The 6,696-nt window shown below is 40.7% G+C and overlaps 1 pseudogene; it reads right to left on the minus strand.

Annotated features, from left to right (window-relative positions):
• LOC109483141 overlaps positions 1-6,696 on the minus strand; it is a 16,134-nt pseudogene that overhangs the window by 7,827 nt on the left and 1,611 nt on the right.

Here is a 6,696-nt window from a genome sequence, read left to right on the forward strand (position 1 = left end):
AAACACCGATCCGGGAACGCCTGAAAAGGAGGCTTTTAATAAGCTTTGCCTGCAGCGCCTTGATTGGTCGGACGTGTGACCCTCTGGACTGCCGGCTAATGGAAATCTGAACATCTAGACTAATCCACACTGCTAATGCTCATTGACATAATTTATGGAGTTTATTAAAATCCTTGATTACTGTGATTATAGACTTGTGTCTATGGGTCTTTATCAACATTTTTGGCAAATAATAAAATCAAGTTATTGTTCAAGACAAATTAAGTTTGTTTTGTCAGCAGCTTTGTTATGCAGCATTAATAGAACTATGATTTTGAAATTAGCAACCATAATGGAAAGTATACAAACGTCCAAGGCATAAATGGTAAAAGTGCACTCGCAACAACGACATCTAGCGACATGCGGCAACTCAGCATGTCTGCATGGCCGTCGCAACAACGACATCTAGCGACATGCGGTGACTTAGCATGTCTGCATGGCCGTTGAAGGGTGGAACCGTCGAACCGTCGAACCATCCAATCTCAATCTGGTCTGAGTTACCATTTTCGCGCATGCGAAAATGGTAAAAAAAATTAGCTGATGCGTGCAATGAACAACACATCTCTTCACCCACCTCTATCATAATAGTGCCATCCTCCGGCAAAGTAGTCCACCAGGGGGGTGGGGGGCTTCCAGGTGTCCAGGATCAGGTCTACCTGGTGCTGTTTCCGCCACGCCAGCGAGTTACACAGCATCTTCCTCGCTTCTTCAAGGTTAAAATCCCGCGCTCGCAGGAAACGGAGGATGTGGGAATCCTTGGGCACCTGGAGAGAGAAAATCTTGGGTCATAACGCTGTGCAGACCAAGGTTTCTTCAGCAGATCGTGCTGTGACTTAGTCCTTACTCCCACGGTGCATATGGCATCCACCAGTGTTAGCATTGCTTGCAAGATGACAGAAGACTTCAGGTAGACAACAGCAGTGTTAGAGAGCAGCAGACTAGAATCACAGGAGCAAAGACACATGCACGTGGCAGACAGAAGAGAAGGAACATGCTGTCCTGTTATTTGAGGTCTCGGTAAATGAATGCAACAAAAGCTGTCAGGAGGTCTCTCAGTTTTTTGCATGTATGTGAAACATAAGGAACAAGCAGTGGGAAGGGCAGACCCGCTATCTTCTCAATACAACTTTAAATTATAAAAAATGCAATAACTTGAATAAGTGTACAAAATGTACAACATGTTGAAACAAATTTGTTCCTTTATTTTGTATTTTATCTTCATCTTTCACTGTACTGTTTTGACTTATTGTTCCTGGTGAAAGCTGTTTACACAAAAACAGGGAACTGAAAACACAACATCCTGATACACTGTTGTACTGTCCAAAATAGACGTTATAAAAAAATTTGCCAATGTTATGATAAAAACAAATCCCTGGGAATACATTGATTGTTCTTAAGAATGAAAGATTGACAAACAAGACCAAAGAAATCATGACTTCACAAAGATGGGATGGAAATTTTCTGATTCTCAGATGTGCGATAGCCCATATATTTTCTCTTATTTTGTAATTCCATATTCAATAAAATCCTATTTGACCAGACTTCTGCCTATTCTTCTCTGATACAAAAGGTGGGGTTTGAAGCGTCCCCTCCCACTCATGAGTGTAGTATGACACAGGGTAGTGACTGATCTCATGCAGCTTGCTGTGAGAGAGAGGAAGGGGACAACAGTCTTATACCCGGTCCCATGCACAGCCTCCAGACTCTGCCACGTCCTGCCACCGTGGATGGACGGAATGAGAGATGGAGAGGTGGAGAACAAACAGCAAACACACGCCATGAATGAATATTCAAACCACGCCAACAACACAACACTGTCCAAATATCTGTAGGAACGTGTGCGACACGGTAATAATTAAGCAACCTGCAAAAAGCATACGACACTCTGTAAAGGGAAACAACACCACACTCTATTGAAATAGTATGTAGAGCATGTAAACAAATCATGCGGTTGATTTTGTAAGCGTACAATGGTTTGAAAATGAAGTTCTCCATCTAAGCCAAGCAGAAGAGGTCAAATCTGACATGTCAGCAAACTGCTCACAACATTGAAAACTTAAATGTCTGTGTCATCATGTTGGGAAGTAATATGTAAGTAAAGACACACAAGTGAATGCATAGTTCTGAGCCAGTATCCAATGTACCATGCATAGACTGTAAGAAAAGTAAATGTGCAGTACATTGGCAGGAATGGGTGAATGTCTTGGGTTGTGTGTGAGCTTGTTCTTGATTCCATCACCAGGGTTGCCACCTAAGCCCTCTGTGTGAACCACATGCCATGTTAAACCAGTCTTAATACTGTGTAGCATGGGGTGGGAGGGGGAGGGGGGCAAGTTTTGCATCCGATGATTCCATCACCAACCAGCCTTCCCCCCAAGTGAGTTAAAATGCCCACAGCTGAAACCATAACCACAAACATTAGCATGCAAACAATGGGACAAAAGTAACCAGCGGCTGGTCTTCCTCTGAGTCCACGTCCTCATTTTCCTCCTCACTGTTTTCACCTGATCCCTAGAGAGTTTGTGCATCGTCAGCAAAGAAAACATACTCAATGGCAGGAAGCAACACAAAGCCATGAATAATAAGCATAACACAACATAACACAACTGAATAGCTACAACACTTCACACATTTCTTCATGCTGACAATACTACAGTCAAACCTGTACAAGTGACCACTTCTACATCAGGAATAATTGGTAAATATGACCACTTTTTAGTAGTGACTTGACATTTAATTCCTCTCATTGATACAAGCATTTAGAAACATGTCTTTAGTGACCACCAGTCCACATAGACTAGATTTTATTGCTCTTGAGTGGTCTTCTCTGTGCAGTTTTGACTGTAACAATATAACCCATGTATAATGTACAATGGCACAAAGCAGCACAAAGCTATTACTGCTAACTCACACATTTCTTAATGCTGATAATAGTACAATGTGCATACAGACCAAATTCACCATGTACAAACAGCTACAATGTCTATAGAAAGCTATCCATATTACAAATAAACAGTAAATGTTATGGAATTCAGTTTTAAAGACTTTGTGACAATTGCCTTAGGCAAAAACCATACAAACTGTATAACAGGACACTATAAATAAACATTGTGTAGCAGATCTTAAAAGAATTTTGTCAATTGAATCCATCCTCTTCTTTTACTACAAAATGGGCCTAAGCTGGCTAGTATTTTATTATTTTTATACATGTACCAGTTGAACTTACCTGTCCTTTGTGAGACTCTGCGATCCACTTGCGTAGCTGAATGAGGTAGGACTCCTGGATGGGAGTGAGGTGGCCAAGGAAACGTTCAATATAATCTGCATCAAGTTTGTCTGGAAAGGCAACAACAATATCTTTAACCGTAATACTAATAAAAATGGAAGTATAGGCTACTTTCTTCAAGGACTTGTTACGGTTTTTGTTGCATGTTTGGTCAATGTTGCATCAGAATTTTACAGACAATACCTTTTTCGACACAACATTTGAAAACTATAAATGGACCGTCATCCTTAAATGTACTAACATGACCTGAAAAGAGACATTGTGACAAAGTTCTATGCACATTACAAGTTTTGTGCAGGCCCAGTATGTTCTGCTGCTGTCCTACCCCATTCACTCCGCGCCTACCTTCACTGGCGATCCTGACGTCAGGAGGAAGCTCAGGTATATCAGGTACTGTAGGTGAGACGGGTGTCTGTGCAGCTGTGTTGGCGCTGTGGTAGCTGCTGCTGCTGGTGATGCTGTCACAGCTGCTGGGGGAGCTCAGGACGGTGGCCGATGCCGGCGGCTCCGTCTCTTTCTTCTGGGGCTTGGCTTCGATTGGGGAGACAGGGTTGGGAGGGGTCCATGGAGGTACGTACGTTACACCATTGCTTCTCAGGTCGTTGATGAAAAATTCTATGATTTCTTTTCCCTGTAAAACAATGTAAACATTGCATTTCCATCACATCATTTTACAGCTTGATAGTGCAAGATGAATATTGAGGGATCTTGTTTATGACGAAAACTAACTACTTTTATTTATTATAACTTTAATCATTTGGAAATTTTCACAATTCTAACTCTTCCTACCTGTTTTAAAAACATAATGGACGAACACAATACTGTAGGTCTCACCTTTTTTATGTTTTGACTGTATTGCTTCATTGCTATTTTTTCCACAGTGCTCTCGAAACCAAAGAAGTTTTTAACATCAAGACTGGCGCACTGTTCAAAGCACGTCCACTCTGAGTTTTCTGGGTGAACCTGAAAAAAAAGCACACAAATTAGGACAACACATAAAATACCTCTTTTCACAACCAATGTCTTTGAATTAGAAAAGATGTGGTACATGTTAAATTTTTCCCAAACTAGGTAATAAAATGGTCCAGGTACAAAATAAATCAGAAAAAGATAATTTTGTAGGTTGACTTACAGAATAAAGACAGTTCTCTTTGACGATCACTCTAGATGCGAAGCTCTCATTGTGAGCTTCTATCTTGAGTGTGCGTTCCCTCCTGTCCAGGGAGTTTTTCTGAATGAAGTACACCACTTCCACACCAGCAATCTGAACAGGACAAGACAGACAGATCAGCTTCATGAAGTGCTATAACTTTTTTAATGGCATTTAGACTATTACTATATTTCCTCCAATCGCATATGCATCTCCTATATCAGACCTGACCAAGGCAGCTGAAACATTCAGTGGAAAATCCCCTTTGACGTATGCACCCTGACTTGAGAGTTGAAAAGTTTTAAAAGTGCATACAGTATTAAAATCAATTTTAAAGAAATAATTCATTGCTGAAATTTTCTTTTTATGCCAAGCACATACTCAAATCAAGTGAGCAATAAATTGGACAATCAATCAAATCCAATAGCACCAGTAGGCTGGACTGGGTGCCTACGTACCTTTTTGAGGATGTACGGAGCATCCACATTGAGTTTACACCTCCTCTCCTTGACGTGGATGGCGCCATCATCACTCTTGAACTCGTGCAGAATCTCACTGCCGAGGAACACTGGAATCTGCGGGCACGTCGGGAAGCGCCTCTCATACGCCTGGGGGAGGGAGGTTTGAGGTTATTTTTACTTATAATTTCTTGCATATGACAATCTTAACCTTTCTTCTAGTCGTTATATGCTACATGTGTATTGCACATTGGAAGGGCATACAGCTATTACTAGTACATTTTGTAATCAAACAGGCAAGTTGAGGCAACTACATGTACATACAACTACAACTGTTTAACAACAGTACAACTACAAGTGTTATTTCTGCTGTCATTCACCACTGAGGTGACCAAAATATTCTAGAAAATCCCAAACTTTCAATTTAGTGCCATGGTATACGAAAAGACTTAGAGCTGTATAAAGTTTACAAAAGAGGACATTGACACTAAGTTAGTAACCAAGCTATCAAATTTGAAAGTGATCCAGAATACTATTAGTACTAATATAAGTACATTCCATCCCCACTGCCTGTCTGGCCACATTACTGACATTCCAGTCCCAGCTATCTCAGATCTGTCACAGGTCAGCAAGTGTGTGATAGTCTGCCTGTCACGGGACACTTGTCTGTCTCAAACTCTCCTCATGTTTCACTATCAGGAGTTAGCACTGGTAAATATCTGGCTACAAGATATGACAACTATCCCCATCTCTCCACTGATAGTGTTCTGTTTGTTCTGTTTATGTCAGTGTGTTGATGCACTGTGTGCATTCCGCTCCATATAATCAGTACCATCCTGTACAGGTGGGTACAGTGAATCACATAAATGCTATCTGCCTTAGGCTACAGGCATCACACCTCTCAACTCAAGTGAAGAATGTTCCACATCCGTTGGAGAAAGTGTGGTGAGGAAAAAGTAACCCTGATAATGAGCCAAGAGCTAGTGATAAGAATGATTCAGAAGCAAAGGTGTACTCGTAACTTCTAAGGAAATATTCTTCACCATCAACTCATATATACCAAGGTTACATGTATGTGTCAGTGATTGAAAATGGTGTGGGGGGCATGACCTCAGGTAACCCCAAAACAACAAAATAATGAGTAGGCTGGCTCATGATTTCGCTAATTCATGAATTCAACACCATTCGCATGCTTTCAGCTCTCCAGAAAGAGGATAGGCATCCCAGTTGGATTATGAATATTAACTGTTAAAGCTGGCATGTCAAAAATTATACAACATTTCCCAATCTAGTACTATAGCAGCTAATGTTACTGAAAAAATTTATTTTGGAAAAACCTACACTGAGTACTGATAGATGTAATGCATATTATGTTTACTTGTTTATTTAAACAAATTCTCTATGCCTTGTATTGTATTGTACTGATGTACTGTATATGTTGTAGCCCAATAATATTGTTGCCAAAATTAAGTAGAAAACACAATAATGATAATATAGTACAGACAACTATATCATCAGATCTGACCCAGATGCAAATGACGTTTACCTAAATTTAGCTCAGAGTCAGAATAGTGTGTGTGTGGCAAGAAGAAGACAAATTATCTACTGTCTAGGGTTTTCTCCGTGACGTCAATGTGTTTTTACTCGATCAATAATCCACATTGATGCCCGATACGTGTGGAGGAGGAAAAATATAGATCTGCTCACCGCCATAACCAACTCAAACGGGTACTTGTAGACCCTGACAGGCGACTGGTACTGCT

Source organism: Branchiostoma belcheri, unplaced genomic scaffold, assembly GCF_001625305.1.
Source record: "Branchiostoma belcheri isolate BF01 breed outbred unplaced genomic scaffold, Haploidv18h27 scaffold11, whole genome shotgun sequence".
NCBI classification, from domain to species: domain Eukaryota; kingdom Metazoa; phylum Chordata; class Leptocardii; order Amphioxiformes; family Branchiostomatidae; genus Branchiostoma; species Branchiostoma belcheri.